The following is a 22,235-nucleotide window of genomic DNA, read 5'->3' as shown; positions in this document are numbered from 1 at the left end:
CTAAATAAGTTATAAAGCAAGAAGCTGATATTGAGGTGCTTGGTCCAGCGTGATGGCTGTGATCATTATCACACTTTTCTCCACAAAGGACAGATGGAAAAAAATTGGGAAGATGTGCTGCCCACACCCTGGAAATGGTTGGGGAGTTCTCCGTGAAGGCAGGAGCCGGGTGAGCACCAGCCTGGTTCCTGAGACAAATCTCCCTGACATTCAGCCCTGACAGCTCTGCCCATGTTTCCAGAGAAAGGTGCTAATTTAATCTAAATATTTGGATGCAGGTGCCTACTTCCACCAGCAGCTGGATGGAGGCCACTAATTTTGTTTGCTTAGGTGACCAAAGAGGCATCAAACTGTCACAGCCTTGGTCCAAATCCAGCTTTTTGAGGGATGATCCAGAGAGGAAGGGCTGGGGGGTTTGGTGGTTGATCCCCTGCTCTACCTCACCTCCATGGGAAGTGCCCAGGAAGGCAGAATGGAGCAGGCAGAGTGCACCTATTCCTTTGGAAGGTTAAAGGAGCTGAGGAAAATGCTGCTCCTGCCACAGCCACCAGCTCAGATCTCCACTTGCAGCAAAAACTCACAAGGCAGAGGCACCAAAAGCCTTTGCATCACATCAACCAAAAAACGCTGCAGAAATTAAGATTGTGGCATCAAACAAAAAACCCAATAACGTTCAACGAGACAATGTGGGGAAATGAAATTTAAATAAAATAAGAATGGAACAAGAATAAACTTACATTTCTTTGTGACTACTTCAGAAGCCCAGGCTACACATTCTGCTTTGAAGCTCCAAAGCTGTGAAACATATTTGCAAGGGGAACACAGAATTAGCAATCAACACAACTGATTAACACAATCAGTTGAGGCGTTTTGGGACAAAACCCAGCATTTTTGGACTGAACACTTAATGTGAAACTCCTCTTTTGAGATGTTAATTAAAAACCGAACAATTTCCTAACTAGTCCTGTTAAATACTTTTCTCATTGGGCTCCAGCAAACTTAGTAGAGAAATGCACTCACCATCGTTTGAATTTCTGTGTGCTGCAGATACTTTTCAGTAAATCTGGCCTGATTTTGGTACTCAGGAAGGTCTAATTTTATCCAAGGTATAAAATTAGGAGGAAGATTTGTTCAAGGTAGAGTAAAAGTGAAAATCATGACAGGTTTCACCATAAAGAACATTTTGCTCAATGGGTGAAGAGTGCCAGGAAGGAGGTGGATGTTGCTGTTCTGGCAGTCTCTGATCTGCTCATAATTCTGATTTTCATGCCTGGGTTTTATTCACTGCCCACACTGTGACACAACAGCTCCGTGTGGCTCAGCACTATCCCATATTCCCAAAAACTCCACACTAACACACATGGCAAAAAAAACCCAGAGAGGGACCTGCATTGTCAATAGCTGTCTTCTTTCACATGAATTTTCAAGCAGAATATTTGCATTAAATGGAATTTATGTAGCACATGATAAGAATGTGATATTAATGGAGAAGGAACGTACTGAAACATCAAGCAACAATAGCCAATCCTTAACAAAATGTGTTTTTTTGAAGGTGTGCTGCAGATAGATGGATTGATCCAGCTGGGAATTCCCTCGTGTTTGTATTACAGAATAAACACTCTGGTGGCTGATGCCAGGCTGCCTTCAGCAGCGCACTCAAAGGAATTTGTAACACAGACCCATTTCCTAATTCCCACCACTTTTCCACTTGTGGTTCCATCACCCTCTTGGCACAGAGAATCAACTGATCTAATGAAAAGATGAAAGAACAGTTGCTCTGTTTTATAAAATGATTTTATGGCTTCTCAATAGGGAAAACGAGAGATCAAAGGCCACGATTATTTTATTTTTAAGTTTTTTGCTGGTGTTTTTTTTTTTTTTTTTTTCCCCCATATAGGAATTAAATCATCTACCAGTAAAATGGAACCTCTTGCTGGCAATCTTTCCTCTGCCTTGCCCTCCAAATATTTTAAGATAGAACTGTGAAAACCAAAGTAAATATAACCACCCTCTTCTTGCAGTCCAGAGTTCTTGTCATTTCCAAATATAGGTTCAGATTTCTCTTCTGCCCTTGAGGAGCTGGGCTGTTTCATCCTGGCCTTTTGAGCTGAGCTAATCAGTACTTTTTGTCAATGTTTTTATGTCCAATTTTCTGCATTTTCTTTTCTCTGCTTAATTGGAACCAAAATAGTTTGGGTGGCTGAACTGAATGGAAATGATTTTTGTCCATTCAGCACAATCCTGCTCAGTCCTTCCACACTAAATGAGAGATGTTAGAGTTCATCCTTCCACTTCTCTCTTTCTTGGCCAAGAAAATCTTCTTCATTTTATAGCTTCCCAAAAGATTTTTTCTTTTTTTTTTTTTTTTTTTTTTTTTTTTTTTTTTTTTGCTTAGCTGCTGCTTCGAGGTGATATTTGCAATCTAGGGGCTGCTAGAACAAGCAAGGATGTAAATATTGTCCTGCTGGTGAGCACTGATTCATTGAAATGGAAATGATTTGTGCAAGAGCATCGTGTCTTGGCCATTATTTGTGTCAGAAACAAGGAGCAAAAGTAATTTAAAAGCAAGTGCTCTGCATTGCTTTGTTTTACAATGTCTTTTTCTCATTAAACTTATTTATATTCTGTGTAACCTTTCCAATGAACAGAATGTAAGAGTGCAATACAAGAGACAACACACACACAGCTTTAACCTTATCAGCTTCACAGAACCAAAACAATTTCCTCCACGGAAGGGGATGGGGTGGGGTTTGATATTCCCTCTTTTTAGCCTTTTTAGGAAAAAAAAAACAAACCCAAACCAGAATTAAAATCACTTTGATATCTCAGATCTGAAACTTAAAACACTTAACAAGCTTTAAAATAATGCTCCAAAACTGTATTCCTCCCAGGCTGAGCTTTCACACCTGAGCAGCTACAGGATGTGAACAATTCCTCAGTGACTTGTCTCATTGAATCAATTCTGAATTGATTATTTCTCAATTAGTTGTATCATTGAGTTAGTTTTGACTGCATCATCCCTCAATGATTTGTGTCACTGAATCAATTCTGAATTGATTATTTCTTGATGATTTTTGTCACTGAATCAATTCTGAATGGACCATCCCTTGATGATTTGTGTCATTGAATCAATTCTGAATTGATTATTTCTCAATGGTTTGTGTCACTGGATCAATTCTGAATTGATTATTTCTTGATGGTTTGTGTCACTGAATCAATTCTGAATTGAATATTTCTCAATTATTTGTGTCACCTAATCAATTCTGAGTCGATAACCCCCCAGTGATTTGTGTCCTTGAATCAATTTTGTATCAATCTGATAAATAACTGGATTTCTCACTGGGATCTGTGGGATGTAGCTGCTGAATCCCAGCTGCACCAGGGCTCCTGTGCATCCTCACTTGCTGTTTCTCTTTAAGGCCTGGACATTTTGGAATTTACCAACTCCTCTGTGTGTTCCTGGCATTTCCCTGTGACCAAACCTGCCTGAACAAAACCCAGTGCAGAGTGTAGAACCAAGATTAATTGTCCCTCTATTGGACTGGTAACAAAAGCAGACAATACAATGCTGTGCTGACATGAAGGTGACAAACAGAAGCCAGGAGAGCGTGTGAACAAATTCAGCTTTCAGCTGCTAAGGCCCAGCAGAGAAATTTCTAGAGGTGGTTGAAGAAGAGCCCTTGAAGGGTGCTGCTGTGCTGGTGCTGGGCTCTGGCAGTCAGGAGAGCTCTGTGCTCTCCAGTCACCACAGAGCTGCTGCTCTTGGCTTTGCCCAGAGCCTCGGGTCCTCCTGCAGGGCTGGAGCTCCATCCTGGTGGGGAGGCACTCCCTGAACTCCTGAGGAACCCTCCCAGGGGCTTTCCCAGCCCAGCAGGGTGAGGAAGGGCTGGGCAAGGCAACCCCTGGCTCTAAAACAACAGCTCTGCTGGAGCCAGGCAGGTTTCTGTGGGTGTCAACTCAACTTCTGTTGGACTTTGGAGCAATGTGGGAAATGGATTTGTAGCCTGCACAAAGCCTGGCAGAAGGCTCACAGAGCATGCATTTGTGTGCGAAATTTGAGATAAAAAATGCTGACTTGGAAATGCCATGGAATAGGAGAGACGTTGTTGAGAGAGAGATGGAACTGGAAACAAGTTTCCAGTGATGGCTGCTCACAAGGATGTGCAGGGCAGGTGTCAGCTCCTCGAGTGGCAGGTGGCACTTTTGGTGTGTCAGCATCATCAGTGAGCAGAGGAGCTTCCAAAGTGAAAATGTGGGCAGGGGAGTCACTCTGCAAAATCAGCTCTGCCTCAAAAACACCCGTGCTGGGAAGAGGTTCTGTGTCTGAGGAGCCCACAGGGCAGGAGAGAGGGGAAAGTCAGGTTCTCCTGCAGCTGCTGCTGGGCACCATCCAATCTATCTGCAGCACACCTTCAAAAAAAGCACATTTCGTTAAGAATTGACTATTGTTGCTTGATGTTTCAATAGGTTCCTTATCCATTAATATCACATTTCTATTATCTGCTGCATGAATGCCACTTAATGCAATATTCTGCTTGAAAATTCGTGTGAGGGACCTAAAAGAAGACTAAAAGAAGTAATTGATAACACAGGTCCCTCTCTGCTTTTTCACCACGTATGTTAGTGTAAAATTTTTGGGAATATGAGATAGTTCCCAGCCACAGGAGCTGCTCTGCCAGGTCACCTTGGCCTGCCTCTTGGCTGAGGTTAATTGGGATGGAACTGGCAGCACCATACCATCCCCAGAGCATCTCTGAGAGCTCTGCCTCCCTCTGCCTCCTCCCCAGGGAGCAAACAGTCCGATGTGTTTAACTCCTGCCCTGGAACGAAGTTAAAAATGGCCTGGAAATGAATGTTATTAATGATCACTGCGGAAGCAGAAGCACAAACTTCAGCAGATTCAGAGAGACCTGTGAAGAGCAGCGGGGATAATCTTATTTCCCATTCCTTTTCTATTAGAGGTGGCTTGGCAAAAGCTCCGCTCCAGGTGCTGATTTGGTGCGAGTCTCTCAGGTCTCTTTGTTGTAAATGTGATCTCTTTAGAGCATGGAGGATAAGATTCAGCAGGAGATGAAAACACATGTTCCAGCAAGCTGCAGCTTCACCCTTTGGCCATTCTGCTCCTCTGCCCTTGGCCCCACACAACAAAGCCAAGAAAGATCTTAAAAACAGGGGAAGGAAACAAACAAGCAAATAAAAAAAAAAAAAAAAAAAGAGCTGGTTTTGTTTACATTAAAATTCATGAGCACATGGTTTGGCCTTTAATCTGCAAAAGTCACAGTATTTGCTCAAAAGGACAGTCCCTCACAGACGGACCAGGCCAGTTTAAAAAATTCAGCAGTTCCAAGACAAGCTTTGCCTTTTTTTTTGGTGTGAGGAAGAGGCAAAGGGGAGGTGTGTTTGTCCAACTCTCCCCTTTCTTTTCTCTCTTCCCATTTCCTCAGCCTGTTTTCTTTTCTCTCTCCAACACTATAAACCAGTTTTTCTGGGAAAAAAAAAAAAAAATTGTCAAGAAGGTGTGTGGCAATGATGCTGATGATATTTTCATGTTCATCTTTGTGCATTACTTCCATCACATAGAATATTCTCAGCTTTTTCTGCAGGCTCATTTAATTCCTAATTTGTCTTTCAGAAGGAAAAACCTACAAATATTAAAAATAAAAATAATAATAATAAAAAAAAAATAGAAAACTGTGCCTAAAATCGTTATATTTTTCTTGAGGCTGCCGGTAAGATAGACAAGATGAAATGTCAGATGAATAATTCCATACTTCAAAGGACAGTAAATCATTTGCAGGGGTTAGGAAGCGATGCCACGTTCTTTCTTGTACTTTGTGGGGAAAATATGAGATTTTTCTGGGAGCACAGGAAGCATTTTCCCGTGTTTGGGGAGCAAGGGAAAGTGGGGAATGACCTCCCAGGGATCCAGGACATGCCATGGCAGTTTTAAAGGCAGAAACCAGCCTCATTTCCAAATCCACACTTTTATAACCCCACGTTTTTGATGTCAGGAAAGGAAGGGCTCTGCTGCACCTAGGAGAGGGTGGTCACCACCTCCCAAAACAGCAGCACCCCAGTGTTGGGTTTCACATCCCAAACAATTGTCTGGATGGTGGGAAATGGCTGAACTGATGCGATCCCAGCCCTGCACCCCCAACGCTGTTTTACACCACAATGACACGGACTCCGAGATTCAGAAGTTTGAAAGTGACTCCTTTATTTTTGGGGTGTGTCTCCCTTTTATACTATTTCACACAGGTCAATCTGATTGGTGACACAAAGACAAACCTCTCCACTCCCATTGGTCAGAGCAGAGGGACATCAAGAAGAAATCCCTCCGAGGGAAAGGAATGAATAACAAAGCCACAGCTACAAAAACATTTCTCCTGTTTACAGAAAATTCCCTGGGTAAGGAATTTCAGAAAACCAGAACACCTCAGGCATGGAACCAGGGCTACACATCCTCAGGACACTCCCAGGGCAGGGCCAAGGCCTTTTATTTCCCTGGCATTTTGGCAGCCTTAATGATCAAACAATATTCCAAACTGAGCCCGTGCCTTGCAATAACTGAGCAGAGCTCCTGGGATAGCTCTGGGAATCTTCAGTGTGAACAAAAAAGAGTCCTGCAGTTTCCTCATTTAATTAAATTTAAATCTATGGGGGCTGGCAGTGCGTGGCTCAGGCTTATGATTTTTTTTGGGAATTTTTTTGAGTTGTTCTTTGCAGCTTAATATGATTGTGAAGTAGTTTTTAATCAACAGACAGTCTCAACTGGAAGCGGAGCTGACACCTCGTTACCTTTAGAGGGGGATTTTTATTAATTGCAGCACTAAGTACAGAGGAAATATCTGCGATGACATGTAGTAAAAACCACCCAAAGGTAGCACAGGGTTCGAAAACATTTCAGCATTTCCTCTTATGGGTTGTACTTGCGGTTGTCTGGAATTTTTTATGGGAAGGGCTCACTTTCATCTGGTTTTTATTGCTGCAACCCAAATTATTAAGGAGCATTTTCTCCACGAGGCTGAAACTTGGGAGTATTTTAGAAACATCTGCTTTCTAAAACACCTCAGATGCTTGTGAGTTGAAGGGAAACTGCTTTCAGTGATGTTTTATGGAGAAATACCATTTCTCTGGGGTGGAACGAGTTGTAAACATAGATAAAGATATAGATACGAATATAGAGATAAAGAAAAAAAAAAAACCTGCACCACACGAGTTGGTAAATTTCCTAAAACCAATTTCTGCCGAATTATTCCTGAACTGTTGTGCTGGGCTGTCCCTGACCAGGAGCTTGGCACAGGGAATGAGATTATTCACGTGGCATTAACACAACATCACTCAGGAATGGTGCTAATTGCTACATCCAGGACCTTTTAAATTCAGCTTTTCTGAGCATGACATGGGATCTTTTCACGTAATGAAACAGCTCCTTTTTGACCTAGGGAAACCCTCACAAAATATCTCCCGGATACAAATTTGCCTCTGTAAGAAGATTTTCAAAGTGTGTACAGAGGTGCTGGTTAGGAATCCAGACAAGGTGACAACACCTCTGGGAGCTCATTGTCACTTCTGTGCTGTCCGCTCTCTGTGCTGTCCCCTCTCTCATATCTTGTTCACTAATTTCTCCTGGCCACAGAGCCACGGAATGGTTTGGGATGGAAGGGAAATTAAAACCCCTTTCACTATCCCAAGTTGCTCCAAGCCCTGTCCACCTTGGCCTTGGACATTTCCAAGGGATGGAGCAGCCACAGCTTCTCTGGGAATTCTATTCCAGGGCCTCCCCACCTTCCCAGGGAACAATTTCTCCTTTATAACCCACCTAACCCTGACCTCCATTGAAGCTGTTCCCCCTTTTCGTGTCCCTCCTTGGACTCCCTTGTCCAAAGTCCCTCAATTTTTTGGGCAAAATAAAGATTTTGCCAACCCAAACCACTGCAGTGAGCGGCAAAAACCAAAGCAAGAGGCTCTTGCTGGCGCTCCTGCTCCTGTGAAAGGCACGGAAAGTTCCTGATGGTAACAAAAACTGGTGAAGGTGGGAGGGTGAAGAACCACCACAGGGAACAGGAGCAAAGGGTGGCAAAAACTGAGAGGAGCAGAAGGAAATGGAGAAGTGGAAAATTGTGGCTGCTGGCAGGAGAGGTGCTGGAGGAACAGGCAGAAAGGAGAGGGAGAAGAGAAGGAGCCGCGCTCTGCTCTAAAGAGAGACACCTACAAAAAGAAAAAAAATCATAATAAAAATATCTGTAGAGACAGCAGGCGTAACAAAGCTTCCCAAAACTACAGAAAAGGCTAATTAGAGGCAGCTGGAGAAGGAAACAGACTTTTACCCCCTGCAACACCTCTAAGAACCAGGTGACTCCTTGGTGAGTTTTGGTGCTTGTTTAACAAAGAGTCGTGAGCTGTCTCCTGATCCACATCACCCCTCACAGCAGCAGGGCACAGCCCCCCACTTCAGCTTCCTAAAATGTTAAATTATCGGAAAAAAACCAATGTCCTTCCCTCTCCCCGGCCTCCTGTCAGTTGTTTAGTTGTTCCTCTAAAAAAAAAAAAAAAAAATCAGATTAATTAAGTCAATAATTCCTCAAAATGGTTTATTATTTTAAAATATAGAAGATTTTTTTTCACTTTGTTCTTCCTGTTCCTCCTGGGAGCTGCAGCATTCAATGGGGAGCAGGGATCCGGTTATAAACCAGATAAAAAAAATATAAAAAAGATAAAATGAGGGATTACACTTTTTCTCCCATATCCTGGTTGTGCTCAGAGCCTTTTCAGTGGAGGCCTCGTGGCTGCTCATCAGGAGGTTTTGCTGAGAGACAGAAACATCCAATTTCTTGTTCCTTGTGTGTCCAACCTCCCTGGGCTGGCTGTGTTTGGGCAGCTCTGCTGAAGATCCCTGGGTCAGGAAATTGTTCTCTGCGTGTGGGAAGAAGAACATGGATTTTTATGTTGAAAAAACCCTCTCAAAGTTGTTTCTTTTTTTGCTGGAGGGACAATCCCAAACTTGTGCTGTGGATGCTTAAAGAGATGTGTCACAGCCAGGGTGCCTCAAGGGCAGCACCCAGAATTAGATTGTGGAATAAAAGCTGGTTTTTCCCCCCATCTGCTTAGGAATAACCACCTGGTTTTAAAAAATCTTCAATCAATGGCAATCAATACACTAAAAATCAAGGATCAGAGCATATTTATTCAATATTTAATGACTGTATTACGGAGCAATGAGAGCTGGATCAATTGAAGGTGGCAGGAAACAGTGGGAAAAAAGTAGAATCTTCTGTTGTAACGAGCAAAATCTTCCCTTCTAAGAGCAAAAACCCCCTGTGATGTGATTTAGAATCCTGTGAGTGACTTTCCAGGCTAAGGAATGCCTGAACTGAGTGGTTTTGTGTGGGATGCTGCTGCTCTTTCCATACACATTTTCTATTTCTGGCATAATACATAAATCAATGTCACAACAGAAAGGGAAAATGATGCGCACTTAAAGCAAAACATCAAATTACCTCTTTATGGGCTATCTGCCTCTCAGATATTATTTAGAAAGCACAAAATAAAATAGCAGAGCTGTTTTGGAGCTGCCTCCAGCACAGGAAGGGAGGAGACAGATTTCAGAGAGATGAAATCTCTGCACTCACAGGTGTTGAACAAACACGTCTGAGCATCACCTTTGTGCCTTCTGCTGTCAGAGAAATGCAGAATTCCTCTCCCTTGGACAACAGAGGACAAATCTGCTCCAGGATTTGCTTCCCACTCTGCAGAGAGAGCAGGAAATATTTTACCTCCAGCTGGAGTCTGGTGAGAGGGACAATTTGCTTTGCTTCCTGTTCCCTGACTTTGCTGTGGTTTCCTGGGACACCTCACAAGGAAGAACTTGGAAATCATCATTTGGTAGCTGGAATATGAGTTTTAATAAATTGCCTGAATGTCTGGGAATTCTTACTGTGATAGGGAAAAAGTGATAAGAACTGTTGTTTAATGAATAGAAATTCCTACATTTGTAATATTCACCTAATCTCTGGTGGACTTTTTTTTTTTTTTTTTTACACTTTAATAAAACATATAAATAAATAAAAGTCATGCACAACAAGCTTTGTATAAAACACCTGTCTTGTGCTGAGTGTGGCTTGATGGAAGGTTCCCTGGGGAGGATTTTTACTGCAAATGGAACCTTCTTTTCTTTCTGTCCATTTTACCCACCCAAAAGAGCCAAGAGGAGATGAGAGAACAGATTTGATACTTGATCAGCACAGAGATATGAGGACATTTATCCACAGGGAAAGCTCCACCAAAGAGAAAGGGTCACTCTACTATTACCTGTTATTATCTTATTTATTGTAAGATAAGAGTAGGAAATGCAGTTTGTTCTGTGGGAACATTTTTTTCTACAATGCACTCAATATCAAGTGGAAAGAGACCAAAAACCCAGCACCAAAAGCTGCTGCAGGACACCATTTCTGGGATATTTTTTACCAAAATTTTTAAGCCTAAGGTACCAATGTTTGCAGTTCTACCCTGACGCTTTTGGGAAAGATTAATAAACTGAGCATGCTGCCCATAATTCACTTTTTTTAAATTATTATTTTTAATGTCATTAGAAATAAATGGGCTTTGTAAAGAGTTTCAGTAAAATATAGCACTGTTAGCCTTAGGAAAGTTATTTTGGGAAAAAAAAAAACAAAACAAAACAAAACATAATAGGATATTTAAATATAGAAAAAAAATCGCTTGATGAGATCTGTCTCTTTCCTTACTGTAAGAAATACGATTTTTTGAAAGGTGGTGTATTTAGAGCCTGATGTGTGGGTATCTCACCTCCTCACCCTTTCTCCCCTGCGTGCCCTTATCTTTTGAGAGGATGATAAAAGCTTCACCTGCCACAGCTCCATCCTCTTTAAGCCCAGCCTTGAGGTTTAATCCATTGTAGGCCTAGTTCATAAAAAGGGTTTTACCTCTCTCTTTCCTAAAAGGGAGTCCAAGACATAATCCAATTATCAACAGTACATGGCTGTTATACCTGAAGACTTTCAGTTTTGTTGGGAATCATTTTTGAATGTTGTTAATATCAGGGACAACCAAGTTGCCTATGAAGGAAAATAGGATTTATTAAATAATAGGATTTTAAAACTGTCTCTCAAAAAAAAAAAAAAAAAAGCGATTTTTGCCGTCTCTTCTGATGTAGAAACATTGATAGAAATGTCTTTCAATTTCATTTCTTCAGCAGAAAACAGCAATAAAGAAAACTGCTGCTTTTCCTATTACAACAAATTCAAGGTCTCATGAATCAGTTTGAAATAAATAAATTAAAAAATCCTACACCCAGGCACTAAACCCAAATAAGAACATGCTGTGCTGTTATCAAAACTCGCTGTAATCCAGTGCCAATTAAACCTCAATATCTGTGTTCATTTCAGAAACAAGGAAAAGTTGTGTCCCTTTGCTTATTGGTGCTTGTCCAGGTTCCTTCTGCTGGAAGTGAATTTGCAATTACTGTGAGTTTTGGAGCAGTCTGGGGGAAGGTGCAGAGGCAGATCTGAACCTCTCTGTAAATTCTTTTTTTCCAGGTGCAGCGTCTGTTGCTAAGCTCTAAACACACAACAGAATTTTGAGGTTAAGGCTTTCTCATCCATGGCAAGGCTTAATTTGTTTTCATGTTCCAGAACCTCTCCTATTATTTCGAACACCAGGTGATTGCATTGCTAATCTTGCTGTTGACAAGTGGCCCTTCCTCCCCTTGGGGAAGGAAAAAAATTCTTCTTGCAAGGAGCCCACCCAAACTTCTCAAAGATGGGAGCAGCGCTGCTCCTTCTGCTTGTAAATAAATAAATGGATGAATAAATCAGAACAGCAGGGCCTTAAAATTAAATAAATAAACAATGGGACCTTAAAATGAATTGATAGATAGATAGATAGATCTATCTATAGATAGATAGATAGATAGATAGAGCACTAGAGCCTTAAATAATAAATAAATAAATAAATAAATAAATAAAGCAGGGCCTTAAATTAAATAAATAAATGTAGAAGTGGGACCTTAAAATAAATAAATCGATAAATAGATAGATAGCTAGATAAATTGATGGATAGATAGATAGATAGATAGATAGATAAAGCACTAGGGCCTTAAATAATAAATAAATGAATAAATAAATAAAGCAGCAGGGCCTTAAAATAAATAAATAAATATAGCAGTGGGACCTTAAAATTAATAAATAGATAAATAAATAGATAGATAGATAAAGCACTAGGGCCTCAAATAAGAAAGAAAGAAAGAAAGAAAAGAAAAGAAAGAAAGAAAGAAAGAAAGAAAGAAAGAAAGCAAGCAGTAAGATCTTAAAATAAAGAAATAATAAGTAAATAAATAAATAAAGCACAAGGACCTTGAGGTAAATAAATAAATAGAGAAAGTAAGTAATGGGACCTTAAAATAAATAAAGCAGTAGGGCTTAAAATAAATAAACAAAAACCAATTTGTCTTGCAGTTATTCTAAGCTGTTCTGAGAAGTGCTGGACACCCTCAGAAGTTGATACACCTTCATGAGCCTTATTACAGGCTGGCCTCATCTAAGATTGCATCACCTCCTCAGTCTCACAACCCCAAACCCACCAGGCAAATCCATCACCTGGTGTCACCTGGTGTCACCTGGTGTCACCTGTCCGTGGAGGATGAGGCAAAGCCACCCCCAGTCTCTCCTGGGTGGCACCTGGAGGGAGCAGCACCTGGGTGACACCACCCCTGACCCCCCATGAAAGTTTAATAAAAGTGTAATTTTCTCCCCATTATTGCCTGTGGAACATTGTGTCCTCGTAAAGGACTGCAGCCCCAGCAGGTCCAGCCCAGTCAACCAATTTATTTTATAAATTAAAAACAGCAAATTTATAAATTTGATTATAACGATGCAAAACTTTGGGATGGCTCTGAGAGTTTGGTGGCTGTTTCAAGGAAAATTCAGTGATTTCAAGACCTTTAACACATTAAAAACCATTTAAAAGGAGTGCAGGTTACCAGCACTGCAGGTAAAGCAAGGCAGGAAAACCTTCCCAACTCGCTGAGCAGGAGCACGTTTAGAGAAATCTGGGAGTCTCTGCGTGGTAATTTTTGCTCCAGCAGCCACTGCACAGAAACAGCTTTTGTATCCAATTTACAAACATGAATGTTCTGTCCTTACCCTAGAGCTTAAAGACAATTTACAGAAGTAGGGCACTATGAAGTATTGCCACAATAAACAGTTGTTTTACTTCCCTTTTACAGCAAAAATTAGGGGAACACTGCAACTGTTGTCAAGCCTTAAAATATGTTTGCAATAAAATAGAAGCCATTGGCTTTCTTTAATTTCAATGAGTTTCTTCATTATTCAAAAGCCCCTTTAAATCTTTCATAGATTCAAATCTGGTTTTTTTTTAAGAAGAAATACATAATGCTTCAGTAATTAATCTAAGTGTCTGCCTACTAAAAAATGGGGCATTGATGGCCCTCCTGTATTGTTCTCATGGAGGGAGAAAGCATTTTAATTTTTCAAAATTTGCTTATTGGTTCCTTTCTGTTGGCAGGAGTTCGAATATATTATAAAATGCTTTTCTGGTAATACTCTTCCAGAATTAATGAAGGAACACCTTATAACTGGTTACCATGAATTAATTAGAAATTCGTGCCCGTGGCTGGAGATTTACTTGGAGATGAAAGAAAGTTCATAGAAAATTGTTGTTTATTTAACCACGTAAAAGTTCCTTAGTAAAGACTGAGGATACAGTGAGTCAACAAATTAATAAATTATAAAAATATAACACAGAACAAATTATTTTTATAAAAAATAATGAATTATTTGTATATTTTCAATGAATGAAAGGAATTAACTTGATGTTAAATAATATTGAAATACTACATGGAGTAGCTCTAAAATAGTCAGGCTTGGCTATTTTAATTAATAAGAAGCAGCACTTCAGTGCATGATTTGCCCCTCTGAAAACAGCAGAAACAGAGGATTAATGTCCAACAATGAGGCTGTGTAAATTCAGATCTCTGGACCCTTTGAGGAAGATTTCCTGGATTTCAGGAGCCTGGGTTTGGTAGTTTGGGCACACCACAGACACCAGGGGATGGCTGCAGCAGCAGGAAGATTTCTCTCATTGGCATAAAAATCACTGAGAGGAATTACAACTTCATCTGCTGCTTCTGGTATGATAAAGGATGGACAGAAGGTGCTTTCTGGCTGTGTGAATTAAAATAATGGAGAGAACTGGGAATCTGGGAGAGGATTTAGGCAGAAAAGCCTGGTCCAGCTCACCCCAGAGTGAAGGAGAGAGAAGCATTTTCATGCTCTGCAGACCCTGAGCTGGGTGGACTTTGGGCAAACAGACACTTCCAGTCCCCCTTTGACAAGCACAATTCCAAAGTGATCCAGACATGGAAGAGTTGTTGATGTCTTTGTATGAGGAATTAGCTTTAAATAGAGGGAGGGAGGGAAAAAAATGCCAAGTAAGATCAAACCAGAAGAAATCTCAGTATGGGAGTTGATAGATATTTGGATTTTAGTAAAGCATTTGATGCTGTCTCATGAAATCTTAATTGAAAAATTAATTCAAGTCAGCTTGGCTGCAGACAATGGTGTGTGGGTTGAATATTGGCTAAAGCACAAGTGGGAAAAAATGCTGATAAACAGCTGGGAACAAGATGGGTGGAAATGTCCACTGGGGTAACATGCACTGATTGTTAGTCTGAGTTTACTTTATATCTTCATGGATGGCTTAGAAAAAAAGATATCATCAAGATCATAATTAAATGCACAGATTATGCTCATCCTAAAAGGTTTGAAATATCAAAAAGGAGAGTGAAATAAAAAAAAAGGATTGATAGGAAACATGGATAAAACCTGGCCATAACAGATTCATCAAGGGAACAAAATTATTTTTACTGTAAACACAAAACCAGCACGAACCAGAGTAACTCAAAAAGTGAGCAATAGTTTATGTTTTAGGAAATGGAACAGTGGCAATGGATAAGAGAGAGAGCAGGAGGATGCTACAGGAATTATAAAAAGCAAAATGCAAGTTCAGGATGCAGTGCCCTTTGCATCCGGTGGAAGTGCAGCCATAGACTTCAAAGGATTTTGGGCAAAGCCGTCCCAGAGCAGGGATTATCTGCAACCTTGTTCTGGCCACTCCATGCAGCAGCAACAAGAGATGCTCTCCCAGAAAGATGTTAAATTGGCAGCAAATCAGAGAAGAGACAGAATAAAAAATGAAAGGGTTTTGTGAGAGCTGAAGTGGGAAGAAAAATGAAGGGAATTAAGCAGTTATAATTTGGCCAAATAAGGAATAAGCAGGAACACAATAACAGCTTTCAAATGTCTGAGGACATAAGCTTGTATAAAGGATAATAATTATTCACTCTGTTACATGGCAGAAGGAGTTTAACAGGTGAAGGGAATGTATTATGAGGGAAGAAAGACATTTGATGTAAATATCAGGAAATGCTGCATATTAAACTGTTGAATAATAGAGGAGATGGAAGTCCTGTGGTCTGGGATTTCTGAAACTCCGGCTGAATGCCAGCCATTGAAATGCAGAGAGGAATCTTTTCAATTCCCCAGGACACCAGGAAATGCATCTGCCTTGAAAAGATCAGGATCTTCTCCCAGCCTCTTCCTGTGCAAGCTCCGTGTGCTTTAAAGCCCACACCAGGAGATGCAGAAATATCAGAGGAGAAATTGTTCTTAATAAGCAATAAACACTCCTCATATCTCCTGACTGTGCAATCTGCTCCCCTCCCTGTCTGGCTGAGATCACAGCCTTTTCTCAAATGGGGTACTCCAGTCAGGATCTTCAAACTGCTTTGGTCTGCTCAGGAAAAAAAATAATAATAAAAAAAGGCTTTTCTGGGGTGGGAAATGAGGATATTTGGAGCAAAGATAATAAATCCCAAAGATTTATTAGTAGAGGAGATTTTTTTACCTCAATTTGTCTCAGAATACTCTTTTTTTTCTGCTAGAAATACTGTCTAGAGGTGGTATCAAACTTCTTTTATGGAGTTTTTCTTCTCTGGCCTTGTTTTTTTCCTTGGGTCTTTAGATTGTAAAATTACTAACTCTAAAGATCATTAGTAAATTTGTTTGTTTGCATGTGCCCACTCATTCACATGGCAATAAGTTTGATTAAAAATATTGATCAAAGAGAAAAAGATAAAAATCTGACTTTTATTCCATCACACAGTCCATGATAGGGGAGGGAGTTATTTCCATCCAGCAATTCCTGCCTTTTTCCACCCCCAGCATTTTGGTTCCCAGCTCTCCATAGAACGTGGGAAGCAAAGAGAAATTTTCAGATGATAAATCAGGAAGGGTTTTGGGGTTTTTTTCCCTTTCAGTGTGAAAAAAGGCAATTTTGAAAACAGCTAAATATCTGTAAACATGGGAAGTGCCAGCTCTTACTTGGTGTAAATGATCCCAAGTTTATTCATTTTGATTTGAGCAGGACTGTTCAAATCTGTTTCCCAGATCTGATCTGGGGGAGGATCCACACCCTGGGATAGTTCAGTGTGTGATAAATTACAGGATTTCACTCACTTTAATGTGTTAATGATCAATAATGAGCTTAGGCAACATTAAATCAGTTTTCAGACCTCAGACACTGCTATAGTCTATGGTAGAACACATTAAAAAATTCTTCTTGGTGTCTTGATTTGATACTAATGCACAAGGAATTGTGGAGTAGGGAAATTCTAGGGAAGGTTTTCCATGTCTTAGTGCACATCAATATATTTTATTATAGCAAAACACGTTTTGTACATCTGCAATGCCATAAATCTACGCCTGGAAAATCAACACGTCCTGCAGTGCAGGAATCAGAGATGAGAAGCTGAATGTTCAGTGCTGCAGGAAAGGCAAGGACACGACACCTGAAGGCAAAAAAAAGCAGGACAGGAAGGGACAAAAGCCGGGAAGAGGTGGCATCTGTCCACAGAGCATTGCTGAGACCTTTGTTGGAGCAACCTGTTTAATTTCCAGGCTGATCCTGAAAACAGGAAATCTTCTGAGAAAAGAAGGCAGGATGCCTGTATTTATATTATTTTAAAGGTATTTTATGGAGAGACAGTTCTGAAGCTGAATGTATTTGGCTTATGTGAGTGTGGTTTAGGGGATGACTTCTTTGAAGTCAGGGAAGCACTGAGGTGAGAAATCATGTGATAATAATCATGTAATGATAAGTTATTAAAAGCAATAACTCTTCTGGTCCTTACACAAGCCCTGAGAGCAGCTCTGGCATCAACGGAGCCCCACAGTTTTGGGAGTCAGAGCTCATGGCAGGGCTCTGGGCTGATTTATCATCAATAAACTCAGCCACTGCCCTGAGCTGCACTTGCCCGAAAAGACACTCAAGATCAGTTCAGACTCAAATTAAATTCAGTCTTGGATATATGCACAAATTATAAATACCTGGAAATAAACAGATTAAGGATTAAGGCTGTTTAAATAAAGAATTATCTCAAAATTAAAAGGGAAAACAATCCATAAACCATGGACTGTAAAATGGCCTGACATTCTTGAAAACCAAGATTCTCTCTTTCTACACACTTGTATTGTGAACCTTTAAAAGCATGAATGTGTTTTATTCCTTGCCAGGTTTGTTCCTCTACTTGGAAAACATTTATTCTGCTTCTTGTTTACACTGAATTTAGAATTAATGTGGCTGTTCTGGTTGAGCAAAAACAACCTTGACTTGTATGAGGCATCATTTAATCATGCCAAGATATCTTGTGTAAAAACATAACACGAGCAGAGTTCTCAGAATTAAGCTGGTTAATAATTACTACATAAACAGGTCAAGGATCAAGAGAGACAGTAAATTCTTGTGAAGTGTGTGTAGATTGTGTTTCCAAATTGCAATACGGAAAGGCAGAGCTGTCTTAATGCGCACAGAAGAAGTCAGATATCCAGAGGTGAAATATCGTGGTCTCAGGGATCATTTTTCACACACTAATAATCAAAATAAAAATGCCAGTAGTTGCTCATATAAAATAATGCACTGTTGGCATTAGTGAAGTGTTCCTGAGGTGCAATAATATTTGCTGAAAAACGGCGTGGTCCAAGCCACATTTAGTTATATGCTGTAGAAATCAACAGAAATCACAACTGAGAGACTCCAGTCCAGTTTCCTGAGGAGTTTTCCAACCTCAAACTCATTTCCCTGGCCCAGCTTTCCCCCAGACCTGCTCCCATCACCTTCCTCCAGGATTTCCACAGGGGACACTTCTCTGGGGTGCTTTTAGCTCTTTTATCTCCTCCAGCCTGGCTTTGAAGGTTTCCTGAGGTTCATCCCTCTCTTCAACTTTGAGCCATGATCACCTTTGAACCTTTAAAGACCTTTAATGTTTCATTTCATGGGATCAAGGGCAGGATTACAGCAGCTCCTTAGGCTGGGGTTGGTTTTGTGAGCAGCTGGAGCCAGCCAAGGGTTGTGTCCTGCTGAACTTCCCTGGCTTATTCTGGATGAAGCCAAAATTCAGGACTGAAATAAACACCTCAGGCTCGAGGTTTTGCAATGCAGGTGGTGAATACACATGGATCTGGGAGTGCAGTCAGGTGGGAACGTGAGAGTGACAGCTGCAGATCTGATGAGAACTGAACAGAGGAGTTTCTTCAACTGGAATTGTTTTTGAGACATTTTCTTCCCGGAGGTTTTAAATTTAATTAATTTTCTCACAGAAAATAGTATTTAAAAAAAACAACAACCAAAAACAAACAAACAAATAAATAAAATAAATTTAAAAAAAACACCAAAAAACCAAAACCACCCAAAACAATTGTTTCCTTTCTCACCAGAAAACGGGAAGTGGAAAATAAAGTAGTTCAATGCTCCAGCAGCTCCCTGAGCAGAACCAGCCCTTTCTCCCTGAGCTGATGTCCCACACTTGAACAGCTCAGCAATGCCAGGCATGAAAACTGAAGAACTGAGTTATTCTAGGTGTTAAGGCTTCTTTATTTCTAATAAAAGCAATGTGGAATCTAAATTCCACTCAAATGACAAGCCACCCCATGAACTGAAACTTCATGTGGCTTTATTAAACAATTACATCGACGTGTGTGTACTTTTTTGGGACCTTGGAAAGGATTTCAAAACAAATACAAAACCCTGGTTCTATCAACAACTATTTAAAAAAAATATTTGATAACAGGGAAGGGTCTCAGCAAAGTGGGAAAAGCAGAGATGTGTAAACACAGCTGAGCAGGAACGTGTGTGTGTCTCACTGACTCGTTTGCCAAAGTGTCATTACCTCAGCACATTATCTACAGATAAAATATAGCACACCCTTGCAGTCATGTGGCGTCGCTGGCTGCTTAACCTCCTGCTGATCTGACAGGTTAGCCAGCAATTCTGGGCAGAAATAATTTGGCTACTTTGGTGATCAGCTCTTGACCCAGGAAAACTCTTTTATTCAAGGAAAGGAGCAGCCGGATGGGAAAACCAGCTCTCAAGGTTGGTGGGTTTTTTTGCTTCCTTTTCAGATCCAAGAGTGCTGATGTGATCAGACAGGCAGGTTGGGGTGAAGAAACAAAATAATCCTGCTGTTCTCCCTAAATTTCTGGGTGAATTTGGTGCCACCTGCACAGCTCTGGCGTTTCAGTGGGCAGAGAGGAGCAGCACAGCTGCAGGTGCTCCAGTGTCACTGTGGTGCCCTTTAGTCCTGAACTCTGCCCTGTCCTCTCGCTGGTGCCACGAGGATTGTGACTGGCACCAGACCAGAGCTGGGAACCCAGGGAACAAAGCTCCTTCTCCCAGGTCTGTGCAGGTGTGTTACAGACACCAGAAACAGAGCTCTCCCTTCTGAGCTCATCCCCTGCTCCCCCAGCACTGGTGGCCAGAGGGTTGGTGCTCCAGGAGTGTTTTCCTTTGTGGGAGCAGCAAACTCAGACTCTGAGATTTGCCATCACTTCCAAGCTGCTCCTCTGCTGCTGGGGAGGCTCTGAGATTTCAGGGCTGGGGAAGATCTTTGGGGTCCCTTGGTCACAGCTCAGCAAAACCCTGCTGATACTGATGGCTCAGGATTTGAGCTTTTGTATTTCCCACCCATTTGTGCTCCTGCAGCCCTTTAGTGTGTGCCCCCACACCCCACACACAGTGTCAGCTGCTGCTCCCCCACTTTGGGCAGACACAACAATTCCTCTCCAGGCCTGGCAATCACGGACCCCTCACTGCCTCAGGGCCCAGGGATGGGAACAAAAGGGAGTTTTGAGGGGGAAAACTTGGGCTCAGTGACTTCATTAGCTGGAGCTGTAATTGGGAGATGAACCCCCAATGTGCCAATGGCCCCAGCTGATCCAAGTGTGCAAACCCGTGACCCGGGGTCCATTTTGGGTGTATTCCCTGGGGGCTTTGTCTGCCCTAAATGTACCTGGAGGCCCTTCCATAAACAGAACTGCTTTTCATTCTCCTAAGTTTATCTAGCTTCTTTTTTTTAGGTAGCCCTGATAGAAGGTATCAACACCCCAGGGGTTTTGCAGCTACAAATTCCAATTATTAATGTAACCTCTCTGACTGCCCTGAGGAGTGGCTCTTTCTTCTTCTCCAGCTTCCTCAGGACACAGAAACTGTGCTCAGTTTTTCCCTTATCCCTTCCCCTTTCTCTCCCAGCTGACCCAAGGGCACCTGCAGCAGCCAGGGCTGGCACAATTAATTAAGTTAATCATTACCTGGGGCAGCAGCAGGGTCCATGCGGCAGGTAACCAGCTGATTAACACCTGGGATCCTGCAGTGCTGCTTGGTGAAATCTTTGCCTTCTTCCTCCTATGGCATTAATCCCATTTTACAGGTTTGTGCTCAGGTCTTTGGATCCTGGAGAAGCCAGGCTGCTCCAGAGCCCCTCACCGTCTCCATCTCTGCATAAACACTTTTCCATAGTGTTTCAATAGCAGCAAATCATTGCATTTCTAAGAATTCTGAAAAATAAAGTTCTCAGGCTTTCCCAGCTGTAAAACCCTCAGAAAACTTTCTGTTCCCTTTCCTGCAGTCGGGTTTCTCTGGCAGAAGTGCGGCTGTTAGACAGCAATTTTCTTTCCATGTTTTTAAAGTGGCTGATTTTAATTTGGATGTGTTTTCCCCTTCCAAATCCTCTCAGTCAATATGGAATTACATAAAGCAGCTTTTTGAAGAGAAATTGTATCTGGAGAGGTTTCCACTGTGTGTGTGTATTTTACACAAGTTATTTATTTTTTTGTGTGTTGGTGGCACTGTCATTTTTGCTGACCTGTGCTCCATCAGCCTGACCTCAAAGAAATAAAATGAAAATAATGATGTAATATTTTTGATCCTTCCACATCAAGAGTGATGTTCTCAAATAAGGACAGGGTGGACAAAGTTCACTTGGATGATGGGGGGAAAAGTAATTTTTTTTCTTATTCCCAAAAAGTTGAAAATACGTTGGAGTAGCTTAGAAATGTGTTTCCTTCATGTAAGTGTAACCTAAAGGAAGCGCATAAATTGTAAAATTCATAATAAAAAGAGATTTGTGTAGATTTATCTGGAAAGGGCAGTAAAGTTTCCGATCATGAGTGACTGTAAAATGCTCTTCCATAAGGGATCATCAAAACTTCCCAACTGTTGATCTTGAACAGAAGGTGAATTCTTTGCATGTGCTACACAAAACCTGAAATCAAATACAATTATTGACTTCAGTTCTCCATTATTCCCCAAAGGGCAAAAGTGCTGTGGAAGTTGGAAAGCTCTCAAACACATTTTTGGAAAAATGAGGTGTTTTAGGTGTCCTCCACCAGGCAGCATCATTTATAATGCAAATGAAAATATTCTAGAGTCCCACTTATCAGTGCAGGTTGGCTTAGGGCAGCTGATTTTCTGAGATCATTACTGCATCAAGCTGACAATGGAAATTAAATATTCAGCTTTGTTTTCTGCCAGTTCCTCCTGCTGTGGTGCCTATGGAATAACACCTCCAAGAGAACTTCTTGGCTGGACTGACCATCAATCAATTTATGTTCTGAATAGTGAGAATTCACTGTAGTTAGGATTTTTATCTTGCTTTATGTGCCCAGGATATTTGAGAGTCAGGTTTTTCTGACCACTGTGCCCATGGCAGAGCCTTTCAGCTTCTGGAACATTGCACGGCTCCAATGGTGAAATAAGAGCAGAGACTTGTGTAAAACTGCTTTTACACTTTGCAGAGCTCTTGCTGCTCTGAAGATATTCCTGTCTGCTCCTTCAGAATGTTTTCCATATTTTCTGTCTCGTGA

At 41.2% G+C, this 22,235-nt stretch overlaps 1 protein-coding gene across 1 annotated transcript in view; it reads left to right on the top strand.

Annotated features, from left to right (window-relative positions):
- Nucleotides 1-19,388: 19,388 nt before the first annotated feature.
- BCHE (butyrylcholinesterase) overlaps nucleotides 19,389-22,235 on the top strand; it is a 45,548-nt gene continuing 42,701 nt past the window's right edge. Inside the window, exon 1 of the mRNA XM_066325695.1 lies at nucleotides 19,389-19,467. The gene's annotated coding sequence lies outside the window, so the exon portion shown is untranslated. The remainder of the gene's footprint in view (nucleotides 19,468-22,235) is intronic.

Source organism: Sylvia atricapilla, chromosome 10 (assembly GCF_009819655.1).
Source record: "Sylvia atricapilla isolate bSylAtr1 chromosome 10, bSylAtr1.pri, whole genome shotgun sequence".
NCBI lineage: Eukaryota > Metazoa > Chordata > Aves > Passeriformes > Sylviidae > Sylvia > Sylvia atricapilla.
Note: the sequence above shows the minus strand (reverse complement) of the source record. Positions and strands in the feature narration are given on the sequence as shown.